A 15,416-nucleotide genomic window follows, 5' to 3' on the forward strand; every position below is an offset into this window, starting at 1 on the left:
ATCTGCCAGCATAACACTCAGAGGGGAGCACAAAGCTTTGGAAGTATGGTGATGCAAAAAGAGGATAAAATGGAGACTGAGGGAAAGCAGGAGCCTGATGTTAGAGAGATGCACACAGCGAATGAGATGGAGAAATGGAAGAAACAGTGACAGAAAGTGTGTTAGAAAAAAAAAGATTTATAAATGATTGAGAGCATAAAAAATGAAGAAGAGGAGAGGACAAGACACTGACAACTAGTGATGTAAAGGAATCAGAGGGTGAGAGTAGATCACAGGGGTCCAGTGTTGGAAATAGCAAGAAGGATGCACAAACGGTGAAGGTGAAGAGACCAAGCGAAAGAGATGAGAGAAGGGGAAAGGAAAGGTGGATGGTGAATGAAAGAGGCACAATATAAAGAAAGAGAGGATTTTGTAGCGATGGGTGAACAGAAATGTTGAATTGGAAGTGACGGCGAGGACTGAAGCGATTTAGAAAAGAGGTGGATGTGCAACATCAAATCCCAGTTGACAGGTGTTAAAATGAATTTCACAGCACACCTTAATGTAAAGCCTCACACAGGACTTATATTTTATTAGAGCTGGCCAGGTTTGGTTTGCAGAGCACACCTTTTCACACCATCACCCGAGCGGAGGTGTGTAATATAATGTGTGTAAATGAGCGTCTTTTCATCTGTGTATCTGAGCATGTGCGGGTGCATCTGAGTGCCTCTATTTGGCTTATTTACAGACATTTCTGCTCTAAAATCAAATTTTTATTCATTTATGTGCTTTTATAAGCCAGTTACAGGCACTCTTGAAGGCGGGCTATTGTTGGAGGTCTTGAATGCCTGTTCTTCCCTCTCCTTTGATCTGGTTTTATCAAAGTGTCTCACAGAACAGTGTCGCTGTGATGTTGAACCACACAACCAGGAGTGCTTCAGCTCACATGTCATGCATTTGCATTTGTATGGCCTGGTTAAATGACTATCATTGTAATCCTTGATTGCATGTGCATAGACACACACACGCAAACAAACAGATCCTGAGGACGTTCATAGTGTGGTTGTTAACATGCACTTTATTGTGAAACTTTACATGAGAAGGCAGTTTTTCAGAAAGTGTTGTCTCAATGCACGTGTGCGCAGCGTGGGAAGCTTTTTAAAACATGAACATCTACCAGCCACTTAGAGAAAAATGTTCAAATTCACCAGCCACTCAGTAGTAAATCATTATCATCATATTTTACCAGCATTTGGCTGGTAGTTGATGCTACTTTCCTACCCTGGTGTGTTCTCAGAGTATTCAGAGCACCCCACGATGCTGTAAGCGTAATGCAATATATTCACTTTAGATAAAACATCCTTTCAAATTGCACCAGTGAACATTTCTAAATCCTAGGTGATTCTATTCCCTGAAATGAACATTTTTTAAGTAAAGCCATAAAAGAAATCCACTCCAAACACTTCAAAAAGTTGAACTGAATTTACACAAATTACATTTAATTAAATTTTTTCCTTCCCCAAGCTGGATCTGTGAGCATCAAGACTTGAAAAGATGATGTCATCAAGTGAGACTTTTTAGGGGATTAAGCCATTCCCTCTAAGTGTTATTTAAATTTAGGGCTCCCAGCTGTGAAACACAAAATGTTCCCATCCCATATTCCATCTTTGTATCCAACGATGGTTTACAAAGCAGCTCCAGAATTAACAACATAATTTGCACAGTGTGGTCTCTGCTGTTTTACTCAGGAGATTCTTGCTCAAAAGAATTACCAATTAGTTGTATAATATTATTAAAAAATAATGTGAATTTTAGAGCTGATATTTCATTTTGAGGTTAAAGTCTTATAGTTTTAGTGTCCATAACAGTAGAAGCCACAAAGAATTATGATCCCTGACACTGTGTGTACTGTATGTGAATCCTTCTAGGGACACATCAGGCTGTCATTGTAAAATTAACTTAATAGGCCTGTCATTATTGTCAGAAATTTCTGCACGACAAGCACTTTCCTCCCGTGTCCCTCTAACCTATTACCTGCCTGCTGCTGCCAACTGCATACTTCTGCTTGTGTGTGCATGTGAGTGTGACTACAATTTATATGGCTGTCAGAGATGTTTCCCGTCCACCTTAGGCAGGAAAATATGTCCGGCAGATTGTCTATGCGTGTTTGTGCGTAGGTGTGTGCTTGTGTCTGTGCAGATGCTTGTCTATGAGTATGTTCATTTATGATGCAGTGCTACAGGCATGTTGCGGCAAGTATGTACTCTGCAAGCACCTTTGTGAGAGCGTATGATTGAGTTGGATAAACAGTTACAGTAAGTACATTTTATAAGAACTGATACCTTTGTGTATAATAGTAAATTGACATTGCAAATATGGATAACACACCAAGAAATATTACTGCCCACATCAAATAAGAACCACCACCACATCTATCTCCTCGAAGCTAGCCAGTAATGCAATCTAATCTCATCTTATACAACACACATCACCAACCTAACCTGCTAATTTGCCCGCAGCCAGTGTTTCTTTTGATTTCATGCAGTTAATCAAAAACCCATTACCAGTTTTACCATCTTCTCAAGCAACCTCCCATTATCCTTAAGCTGACCAGGTGACAGTAGAAGTGTGTGTTTGCACATGTGTGTGTGCAGAACACAGAGCTGAAGCATGCTTAGATATTGATCATACAAAGATATCATTTTCCCAGTGGCAAAACCCAGAAGCTCATAGCATTGATGTGGAATTGACTCTGTTTGACGTCTGATCCATGAGAGAGCCCCGGCTTACGATGTGCAAAATTGTGTGTGGGTGTGTGTGCATGTCCTTGAGTGCAAACCTGATTAGGGTTGGGGGATGTCTACTGAATCGGCATACGACGATGTCCACAATGAAACATTGTTGTTGGTGGGGAGCATTCCTAAGTGTTTCTGAATTTGAGGTGGTGTGTCGCCTCAGTTTGCCATAAGGCCAGAGTTAGCTCCCCACTGTACTCACCGCTGGTTCCCACTGTACCTCTGACCCACATATCTCACCCAGCTGAGAAACCTCCCATCACCACCAACATACATCCCTGTGCTGGGTTTAAAAAGGTCTTCACACCAAACGTCTAAAACTCAGAAGCTCAAAACAAGGTAAACTGGCTAGCTATACTGAGGAAGCTAGGCTAAAAAAAACGCAAATAACAACAGCATGAATGAAAGAAATATATGAAAAAGAAACACTGCTGCTTTTTTTGCATTGAGCAGCAGCAAACTTCCTTTCATTATCTCTCCTACATGTCATGAACACCAAAAACTTCTGCCTTACGGCAACTCTGAGGGATCACGCTACTTTTTTTGTGCTCTCTTGTGAGGCGCCTTTTAAATTATGATGATACTGGGCTCAGAAGTGGCATCAGCTATCGGCTCAACCCTAAACCAGATGTAAAAATGTTTTTTCATTTGTGTGTTTCTGTCTGTGGTGTCCATGTGCCTGTGTGTCTTTCAATTCAGGTCAAAGATAAATATTGTTGAGGTCTGTGTCAGTGTGAATGGACTTCAGCCTTTAAGATATCTCCAAAATACATGCTTTTGTCTGCAAGGGCGGTAGCGCTACACTAACTTAATAATGATCCCCAACCAAGGGCGTAGGTTTGGTCTCAGCTTTGGTAGTGACATTACCAGGGGTGGACTGGGACAAAAATTCAGCTCTGGCATTTTCTGTCCAGACCAGCCCACTATATTATCAGCGGACACCACGAAGAAGTCCACAAATCTCGTGGCGTCCTTTCTCACACATACTACAAAGGAGAGTCATATTCCTTGATAGCAGTTAACAAATAAAGCACATAGCTATGAACTCAAGGACTAAAACTGACAGCTATAGCAATCAACCAATCAATCTTTGTTCATTATAGTGTCAAATCACAACAGAAGTTATGTTATGACCAGGGGTGGGACGAGACTAACGGGAAGAACCCAAAACCAGAGACGGGGTGGAGTATTTCTCACATCATTACTTACATTTGCACAACAGTTGGTGCATTTCTCAAAACAATTAGTACAAACTGCAAAACCTTGTTGATAACCTGCAAAAGCATGTCACATGCTCAAAATAGAGGTCATTCCTCAAAACCAAGTATTCCTATCAATGAAAGTGTGTGTGTCATAAAAAAAAGTCCTGACACCATCATTTATGAACAAGATAGTCAAATGGCTTTGTCTTGTTTTCATTAGGACACTTTACTAGTGTTTCCCAATGCAAAAAAGCCAGATCTTTGTGACCTGAAAATGCTCAAGACTATACACTAACACTATACACAGCCATTTGAAAACTACAGTAAAAGTAACACATTTACACACAAATTATACCTATTAGATAGTTATCACCTCAGTAAACAATAAATGAATTGAAAGATTACAATAAATTCAATGGTAAATATTGCAAATTAAATTTATTATTTGCTATAGGTTTACTTGTGTTTTGTATCTCTGTTTACAGCTCATCAGGCCACGTGAATGTTTACTGTTGCTATGGCAACAAGAGACCGCTGACGTTAGCATCTGTTAGCTAGCTTAGCTAAATCATCTGAACAATAATAACCCATAATATCACAATTCGGCGTATTTGAACAAAATCAACCACAACTACCAACAGTCACAGCCCTTTAACTCTGGGCTGATGTGCTGCCACATGTTAGATTGTCAAAGTTAGAAAATAACGACTTCAGTCCCTGAGGAGCTGCGTTAGCATTAGCGGCAGCTACGTTAGCATTAGCGGCAGCTGCGTTCATCAGTATGCAGTTAGTGAGGTCGCATCACATTCAATGTAAAAACGTTTTTTTACTTTGTTTTGGACGTGTCTCAAACATGTAGCCGAGCCAGCCCCAGGCTGACGTTACTGACCCTGTCTGCCTCCACTCGCTCATCATCGTCAGGTCCTCCTCCCTCGTCTCCCGGCGCAGCAGCACCTGTGGCTGCTGGCGGGTCGGTGTCACTGGTCCCGGCACCAAAAAGCTCCGTCAACTTCGCACATTTAGCAGCCTCCACCTCCAGAGACTTCGACTTTTTAATCGCTGTTTCTCAGCTGTTTCTTCCTCTTATCCATTTCAAGTAGCGGACACAGTTTGGAAGATGCTCACTACCGCCACTCACTAACGTTACTACTGGCTCAGCAGCAGACAAATATTGGTAGTGACTATTTTGCAATCCTCGAACATTGGTTGTGACATGTCACGACCATCTATATAGAAACCTACGCCCATGTCCCCAACTGACAATGAATCAACTTTGTACTGACACAAGTGTTCAGCAAGTAATTGAATTCATTACAACTGCTTCCTATTGACCTTTAAAATGGCAAGCAATTGGTCAAGCGCCACTTCACAGAAGAGTAATGCCACTATTGGGTGGGGGTGGGGGGGTGGCGAGATGTTCCTGAAGTAGGACACCTCTAAAAAAGGAGGAGAAAGCACACCTGGGGTTTCACTCTGGTCCATGTGCTCTCATCCCTTGTCTAGCCAGAAAACGGTCCAGAAACAGGAGAGTCATGTGGTTCACTGTCCCTTTGAAACCTTGTGCTCTTTTATCCAGACCTTTTTAAAAAAGTGCTCTTTGTTGGATATATTATAAAATGGATTTAATTAAAGGTTTCTCTCTGTCAGAGCTTGTTCCTTGTTCCTAAAACAATTATATGCAACAGTGACAGCTCTGATTTTTACAAGTGTAAGCCTGGGATTTTGTGTAGACTTAGTGGGATAACAGAGGAAAATACTGGAATGTCAATGTCTGTTTCATTCACCTATCTCTATGTCTTTTCCTCAGCCTTCTAAGGTGACAGCCTCTCTTATATTACACATTTTGATTTTGTGATTTGTTTTCATCTTTCTTTTGATCATCATACTGCATTAAGTTCTCCAAAAAAGATGCCTCTTCTGGCAGTTTCAAGGGAGTTTAATCTCACTTCTCCTCACCTTTTTAGAAAATCAGACAGTGTTAATACCTTTGCAGTGCTAAGCAGTATTTGTGGAAAGAAAATGCTGCATACAGTGAATACAGTAATAACACTTTCTTTGATTCTCTTCATGAAGTCGTTTAGTTTCTGCTCTCCCTGTCTCTACCTTGCATTTTTCTGTCGTGCCCTGTGTGACTGTCTTTCTTGCTGTCATCTTCTTTTTTTCTGCCTCTTTCTCTCTTTGTTACAAACTCTTTTCCCCTTCTCTTTTTGTCTTTGGCTTCCCATCTTCATCATAAAGCATAGATACCACTCTGTCTTATGCAAAATACATGGGGGACGGGATTAGTGCTGCACGATTAATCTAATCGCAATCGCAATCGCGATGTCATGCTGTGCAATTATGTAATCGCATAAAAGACTGCGATTTGCGATTTAATGTAAACAAATGTGCGTGTGTGCCTGTGAACAGGACTCTCTCTCTCTCTCTTTTTTAATGAAAATCTTTATCTAACATTTTGAAAAATACAGACATTCAACATGTAGCCTACATGAAAATAGAGTCATATCAGTACAAATATTACAATGAACGGGACTGTCTCCCGTGCGGTGTGGAGCACGGTGACACCACATCCACACTGTGTGCAGCTGCAGCTGCAGGTATAGTCACGTGACTACCCGGCTTTCAGCAGAGCAGAGCAGCCGACGTGGACGCCGAAGAGGAACTCGAGGAGGGACAAGCTCAGTTGGTGGCGAAAAAAAATGCAACTTCTAATATATGGCGATACTTTGGATTCAGGTACGACGACACTGAACAGCAAGATGTGCTGTGTAAAACATGCAAAGCTAAAGTCGCTACGTCCCGCGGCAATACGACCAATCTATATCAACACTTGAAACACCACAAAGAAAAATACGAAGAATGCATTCAAATGAAAGCCCAACAAAGTAACGTGAAAGATACAACTGAAAAACGCCTGAAACGACCACAACAACGCACAATTACGGATACATTTGCAAGTGTCACACCATACGAAAATACCTCGAAAAGACACAAGGAAATCACTGACTCCATAAGTTATTTGGGGAAAAAATACAGTACTGTAAACTTCAGGTTTTGTATTTTTTGTGTCATATTTGTATGTTTTGAGTTGAGAAATATACAATCTATTGTAATTCTCTGTGTTGTCCTTGATATTCAAGCAAGTAGACTCATGACACCATTCATTTATAATATCGTAATCGCAATCGCAAATCGCAATATAGTCCACAATAATCGCAATCGCATATTTTCATCAAATCGTGCAGCACTAGACGGGATGCTGCTGCTAAAAAAAGAAACATATCTCTCTAATGCTAAAAATACATTTGTGTTACATAAAAAGACAGACTGTTGCAGTGCTTTATATCTTCTAGTTTAGCTGCGAGGAGTGAATATGTGTGGGAGCATACAACAATCTCAATTATATTTATAAAATAATCTACACCTACATTATACAGCATAATCAAGGAGCAAAGTACAATCTGTCACCCATAGGTGGCACCACCTAGATTCCGTAGATCTCAGCACAAAAACTGTTGTGAACTAATCTTAAAAGCCTGGGCATTTTAGAGTTTGATACAGATGAAGGTTCCTTGTGGCTATACATCTGCGCTCTATTAGTATATATCACATATTTTAATACATAAGTAGCGTATGTATATTACATGAGAACAAAATGTTTCATAACAAAAGTGATCTGTATTTTCTCTTTGTATCTGCTCTATATATGAGAGTGGGGGTGGGGTCTTTTTAATGAAACAGATGTTGCACCAATGCAGCACCTCATCATATCTTTTTCCTGACTAAAGAGCGTAACACATTCACTGGGCTGATAACAAGTGTCTGTTTGACTTCAGTATGATATGATGCTGTGCATAAAACATCCTATTACTGATTTGAACTGATAATCAGATGTAATATGATTGTTGGAGCAGCTGAAGTGTGTGTTTTCTGTCTTTGCATGAGATTCCAACTGTACAACAAATTCAAACATTCTGATAAATCGTCAAGATTGGGACAGCGGGGATTGTTCTAATTAGCGAGCTCTCAGAAACCACTGAGTATCTGATTCAATTTGCCATGACGCACGACAATGACACTCATGACATGCTTCTTCCAATAGAATCTTTTTGTGCATTTGTTGCTCCCTAGTCAATGTGTTGCCTTCAATATTGTTGTTACAGAGAATGATAATAGCTACTATCCAATATTATTTGTAGTCTCTCTGCAGGAAACATAAAAACAGTTACATAACATGTTGTTTACAACATTACAACAAACAAAAGAGCCACAAAACAATTAAGCACATGTTCAGCACATGTACAAAGACAACTAGCATGTGCCGTGTGTGTTTTTTAAGTGCATTGGAGGTCAGTCTTGTGTCTCCCAAATTCCCCACACTCTTTTCTCTCTTACTTCCACACTTACTGACAGACCCCAACGTGTTGAAAGCAAATGCTACTTGAGTGTTGAATGAAACTAGAGGAAACAGCATGTTGTCATGCACATGCCTAAGGGAGGGTCCTTTCCCCTTTCTCTCACCCTCACTCTTCCTCTTTTTTTTCTCTTTTCTTTTTTGGTGTGAATGTAAAAAGGCCTCAAAGTCACTCAAAGCTTGCTTGTTTCTGTCTCAATTAACCGGTAAATACCACATTTGTGAAATTTCAATTAAAACAGTATCTTGCTAATGAGCCAAAGCGAGAACATAAGCTCCCAATTAACACCTAATTCCTTTATTCTGGCACACAAAGACTTTATATTTCCTATTTGGCATGCTTCCACACAACATCATAGGAAGTGAAACAAGCTGTTTACGAATTTGTCTTTTATGCTTTCTAAAATATCTGGATCTTTAAACAAGAAGCCGGCTTGAGGAAACAATGTGTCATCATACTGTTTATTCTCTTTAAATCTGAATGCATTTGTCTTGAATTAATGCATCAGCTACTACAGAAAGACTGTACCTACCAGTCAGCTGCTGAATAATTTATGAGATTCATTGCTGAAAGGACCTGCGGAGTCAGAATAAATGTATAATTTGGCAAACCACTTCGAGTTTTCATTGTGGAATTTCTGACAAGCTAGTGCACAAACACCTTTGGCACACACTCTCTCTCTCACACACACACACACGTAAATTCTATAACCATCCACCCACAGCTCCCACCTTTTAGTCAGAGCAGCAGCATCCATGACACTAGCAGTAGAGTTATGAACTCTGAATGCTGACCTTTGACCTGTTAACTGTCATGGGGAATTATATACCGGTGATGTAGGGCTCTTTAATAATGTATAAGGACAGTAAGTCATGAATCCTCGTGATATGCTTTATGTACACTATATACTGATGTAAAGAGTATGACACAGGTATTGGGAGAATTTATAGTGCGCATTTATTTTTACGTTGCAGCGTGTGTGCAAAGGTTTTCTGCATGTAATTTGTAGCTGTTGGATTTTATGTGCAGCTTCATGTTACATTTGGTTCGAGTGCAGCCTTGCAGAACCTAACTTTCAAAAGTATTTCACCATCACCATTCCTTAGCATGTGGACATGGTGGATAAGAATGTCAGGGAGAAACTTAGTTGAATTCAGACCAACACAGCAATGGTTGTTGGTGAGAATATGTTTGTACTTGTAGAAACTTGTACACGGTGAGGGAATCATTGAAGTACGAATAAGCTTACATGTATTCGCTTTCTTGCCAAGATTTATATGAAGATCGATACCACTCTCATTTCTGTCAGTTCATAATGAAGCTGGAGCCAGGGGGAAACAGCGAGTGTAGTATGTATATTGAAATACAATGTTTTATCACGTTGGTGAAGCTCACATCTGCCAAAATATCCCGCAATATGCTCCATGAAATTTAAAGTAAAAAATCTTTACACAAATCTAAAAGGTTAAACAATGTATGGATGCAGAAGCACCTTAATTTATTACTTACTTAAGTGGTATTGCTGGAGTGTATAGCTGCCTAGAATGAGGAATGAGGCTATTTCATATAGGAAGTGTGATGTATCTGAATTGATTGGTTTTGGTTGTATTTAGTGCATTATGGCATATTCATAGTCGGTGATTTGTTAATTTTTAACAGGGGGGGACCCAATGGTAGCTCCACCTGCCTCCACACCACCAACCAACACACACACACCCATGTTCACCTCTGAAAGGACATTCTTGCAGTGTGTGTCTGTTGGGGCTTTTCAACCAACTCTTTGGGCTGTCTTGATCAAGCCTTCCCACACTGCTTTTAAATTAGAGTTTACTGCCATGTTTTACTGCGCCATGTTGAGCCATGCCATGCCTGCAATGGACATCCTCTTGAGTGGGGCTGCACCCACTCTCCAAGTGAGCTGCAGTGACATCTCGCGACTGTGGCCAACCCGTGATGAACGCTCTTTACCCCCAAAAACAAGCGTGTGTTGTGATACTGGTCTCATGTCTGTCCATCAAACCTGAAAAAAAAGGAGTTTCAGAAAACTCCCTGTGGGTTCTGCTTCTCATTGAATCACAAATTGTGATTTGTCTCCAGCTTTGTACTTTCAGGAGTAGTGTTAAGTTACTGCTGGTTAAAAACCCAACAAATCCTGATTTTGCTGCTTCACAATATAACCTTTTAAATAACTAAATAATGGGGAACTTTTATTGTGAAGAAATTATATGAAAGGAGAAATGAAAGGTGTTAGGGTTAGCAAATTAGCGGAGCTTTGTTAGGGTAAATCTGCAATAAATCTGCAGGGAGGAAATTTATAGATGCTCCTTTAACCACAACTCAAGACAAGCGCATCGTGAGTTAAATACACCCCTTCAAGCATGTAGCCCTGTTAATGGAAATGTAACTGGGCTAACATGGCGTAACAAACTGAGTCAAGCCGAGCCAGCACATGTGTATGGAAAAGCCTAAGTTGATCCTCCCGCTCATCCGCAACCACACGTTACTTTTCACTTTGATCATGAAGGTGACACTACATAGGCTACAATATAGTAAAGAATAGGCTATTTATATCAAATGGTTTAGAGCACCATGGACGGCCCCATGAATTTATCAATACACAACACAATTACACTACTGATATTTCAGAGTGGGATGCATTTTGCTAAGGGGGATGGAATCCCCCCTCAAATCGCCTGTTGTGTATTCATATATTCATGAATCCTTGGAAGGTAAATTTTAGCTAATTCATAGGTCAACATTTAATCAATAAATCCACTAATCAATACATAATCACTCCCATATATCCAAAGCGACATTCAATAAATGCATTCAACCATGTAGATGCAACCCAAAAATTGCCACAGTCAGGATTTTGCCGACCAGCAGCTGAGCCCCTCTCGATGTGGCGCTGATTGCCAGCAGCAGTGTGTAGTGGATGGGCTATGGTCTATGTTTGACCAGCCGGGCTGCGGAGTTCGGACGTTACATGCAGGCACTACAACCAGGAGTGAGTTGCAGTGCTGTAGGCGTGAGATGACAAGAGCCTAGACCAGAACCAAGACTATAATTGTCATGGCTGTTAAGATAATGAAAAGGCAAGCTGAGGTGTGAGAGGAGGATGGGAAAAGTATTGAAATTGCATCCCGAGCTCAGGAGACTAAAATTAGAGGCTGTAATAATCTCAGAGCAGAAGCCATATTGTTACTGAAGCGTGTGCAATCAATCAAACTGTTGTTCATGTTGAACTGAAGCCAGCCAATCAGCGCTACTATGACGTTGTGGTGAGATGCAGCCAGATCAGCTGAAGTTTCACAATCAGCACCATGGACAGTGGCCGCACAGCATCCCAGTCTCTAAGCTCTGATACTGAAGACACAGTGATTGTACAAGTCCCAACTGCAGATGTTTTTTAATTTTTTAATTTAGCACAGTCACTGTTATTCATCAGGACTACAACAAACAATTATTGCCATTATCGATTAATGTACCAATCATTTTCTTTATTAATCATTTGTCTATAGAATTTTGGAAAATTGAGAAAAAAGCAGTTAACCTGAGCTGTATGTAAGTGACATATTCAGATGTCTTTTTCTGTCCAACAAGCAATAAATGACTTATCTTATAAGAGAAAGAAAAGATGCAAAGCATGTCTCTTGACTAATCAATTTTAACTTTATTTTCCATAATTGTATTGTACTTTTAATGCTGAGATAGCATCAATAAGAAAACTGTAAACTGTTTTCACTGTGTTTTATTAATTTACAATAGTGAATATTTTCTATCATGGCACTACCCACGATGTCTTACATGTGCTGTAAAGACTGGACCGGTGGTGTCTGAGAATAATCTTTTATTTTTAAAATACAGTAGCTGTGGCTATGATACATTAGCGTTACAATTAACTAAGATAGCGGGTCTTGTCCAGAAGTGATGCTGATTGCTATAACAGATCACATGTGTGCTTCAGCGTGTACGACATGGGTTTACATATGCTTCCTTCATAGATTTCTCTTTCGACTTCAGACAAACTCATAGGAATGGATGCATAGACATGCCCGTCTGTGGATGTTTGAGCATGTGGTAGCCTGTAAATAATTGATATGGCCTTGGTAATTGTGGTGTGTCTTGAAATATGAAGTATGAAAGGCTGAGTCATGATAAAACGTCTCCAGTTTCTAAACACTTTGCAGACTTGTGGTGGACAGTGCAGTTCAGTATATTACCCCGCACTGTTCCTTGATCCAGATTAATGCCCAAAAACTTAAAAGAATCATCTTATGCTTTACACCCAACTTGCCTGGTTGCTCAAATTGAGGTGTCATTCATCACACAAAGAAGACAGATTAAAAAGACTGAATATTATTGTTTCAGATTTTGCATATTGCTGATTTATTATTTCTCCTCAGTACTGAAGGAGATCAAACGTTTGGAGCTGCGCCTAGTGGTATCTGTTGCATAAACAGTTACAGTATTCTGGCCTTTATCACTTTAAAGCATCAAATAAAAACGTGTTAAAAAAGTGTTTTTATTAGTTTTTATTCCTTCATTTTAAGGATGCCCACGCATATGATTATTTCTGCCTCACAGATTTGTGGAGTATGCATTAATCATTGTGAAGATTTTTATTGGATTTTAACAGTAACATGAAAAAAACTTCACATACAAGTTTTCTTTGCATAAAAAAAGTAAGCTTTGTGGTTGGTTGCCAATGAACTATTTGCCATGAAAAGATCGCATATCTGACACCTTATCTGTTGTGTTGGAGGGCTGATTTTGCAGTGTGACAGCCAAATGAAAAGGAGTGAATAAAAGATTTTTTTAAATATGAATAGTGTTGAAAGAGAATAGGATTCTTTATGACAGGGAGAGTCTTTTAACAAAATGCTTTGATCTGAGAGAGCAATGGAACAGAGTGCTCTCTCTCTGCCTGTCCTGCCTTTATGTAATGTCTCATTTCATCACTCCCTCGATCTGTGCCTTTCTATCTATGCCCCTCAATGTGTCTCTCCCTGCTTCAGCATCAATGACTATCAATGTCACTCTGATAAGTACCCGCTCCAACTCTGTCTCGTTCTCTCTAGTGATCAAGAAAACTATGCCATCAAAATCTGCAGAACATTTATACGAAAAAACTTTTTTTTATTTTCTCAATCACATTGACATAGCAGAGAAGAGCCCAGCAAGGTCCTTTGCCCTTTCATAATGAAACTTTTTGGGTGAAAGCAGCCCATGATTTGACTGGTGGTAAATACAAATTCTGTGGTCTTTGCCAATTTTATAGTGTTAAATACGAATACCTTATTGCTTTTGAGCTATTTTGAGCCCAAATTCTGTGCTTGTCAGGCAATCATGTTTTTTTGTTGTTGATCTTGACGATTGGCGTCATTATATGGAAAAAAATGTAGGAAATAGGGGTTGGTGAGTGTGTTTAATGTCCACTTCTATCAGTTTTTCTGTCATTAGGACTTTTGCTGTTTTGGTGTTCTGTCAAATATGACGTTACTGTAAACGAATTCCATTACTGTGTTGAAGCAGAGCTGTGTGTGCTGATCACACGACCTTTTACTATGAGCCAAGAGTAGAAAACAGGTCGGTTTTAGTCCCACTTCTACGTTTTTACACACCCTCTTCTTATTCGCCTTGATCTATAATTGGCACATTTACTCAGTAAAGTCATTAACTAACCAGTGATGAAGTGTTTGCCAAAGATTGACACGTATTGACTGGCTGGGTCCCACAGGTTACCTTTTCCATCCTCTGCAGAAATGGCCTGAAGCCACAGATCTCTTCTATTACTGTTTAAGGAAGTAAGGAAAATCATGAACTGTGGTGTTTTTTTTTTATTGTTTAATGTGTAAACTGCCAACACAGTGGCTTTAAGGCACAATGTTAATAGCTTTCTCAATTTGGTGCCGGCCCTTTCACAGTGTTTGTATTCACCCAAAATGTGGCTTGGTTGTTCTGGTAACAGGGGAGTGACGTATGCCTGCTCTCATCTTTTATTTTAGGTGTTTTTATCTAAGGTTCGTTGCTTAATAATCTAGAATTTCTCTATGAGAGCATCGATATTTAAAGATACTGTATGTATCGAGAGCCACGGCGCAATTAGCTTAGAATAAAGTCTAGAAGTCTCCACTGTTTGCCTGGCAGCCTAACTTAATGATAAGACTCTGAATTCTCTCTGCCAGCTGCTGGTCGCCAACAAATAGTTCTAGCACATAACCCTCTATAAAACCACGACTTGTCGTTTTTAAATTTCTGTACGTGTGAAACAACTTAACACAACAGCAAACTTAATGCTTAGTCAAACTGTTCTTTTAACATTGTTCTGGTAGAATATATTCAAATAAATGAACGACGTCAACATGGTCAGCACACAGAATTCCTATAAGTTGAAATTTCTCTATTCTAATTTTGATTCTGTCACTTAAAACGTTCTGACGACGTGCTGTTGTGGAAGTGGGACAGGTCATCAACACACAAACACATTTTTATCAATACCATAATCATCTCTGCTATCTCCATGAACAGTTGTTTATTTAAGGCCTTGAAGACTTTTTTATTGACAATCAATATGTGGTCTGCAATAAGAGTTTGGAAGCCTTTCAACCATTTACTAATACACTCACTCTTCCCTGTTGTTTTTCACTTTCTCTGCTCAGAACGAATTCACACCTGGTTTTTGATGTTTCCTCTTTATAAAAATGTTGTTCAGGTGTTTCTCCATCATTTCCCACTGACTCTTTACAGTAACTCATCTCTCTCCCCCCCTCTGTTGTTAGCTCTTTGCCAGCTTCTGTCTCTCACTCTTTATCCATTTCCCTACCGACACTGTTCTCTGCAGCTCACACAGTGTATTGTTTCACTTCAGTGATCTCACTCAGGTCATTAGCTGAGAGCGGTGGCATCTTAAATCATGCTGGGGCAGCTTTATATCCCCCGAATGCCTCCTCCAAAATGTTTCCCTGTGCTTGCACTCGTGGATCAACACACATACACATTAGCACCCCAAAACGGAATACACA

At 39.8% G+C, this 15,416-nt stretch overlaps 1 protein-coding gene across 2 annotated transcripts in view; it reads left to right on the plus strand.

Annotated features, from left to right (window-relative positions):
- The window catches only part of trpm3 (transient receptor potential cation channel, subfamily M, member 3), a 167,095-nt gene that overhangs the window by 30,099 nt on the left and 121,580 nt on the right, over nt 1-15,416 (plus strand). The gene's annotated exons all lie outside the window — the stretch shown is intronic.

The sequence above is a fragment of the Pagrus major genome, chromosome 5 (assembly GCF_040436345.1).
Source record: "Pagrus major chromosome 5, Pma_NU_1.0".
Taxonomy (NCBI): Eukaryota; Metazoa; Chordata; class Actinopteri; order Spariformes; family Sparidae; genus Pagrus; species Pagrus major.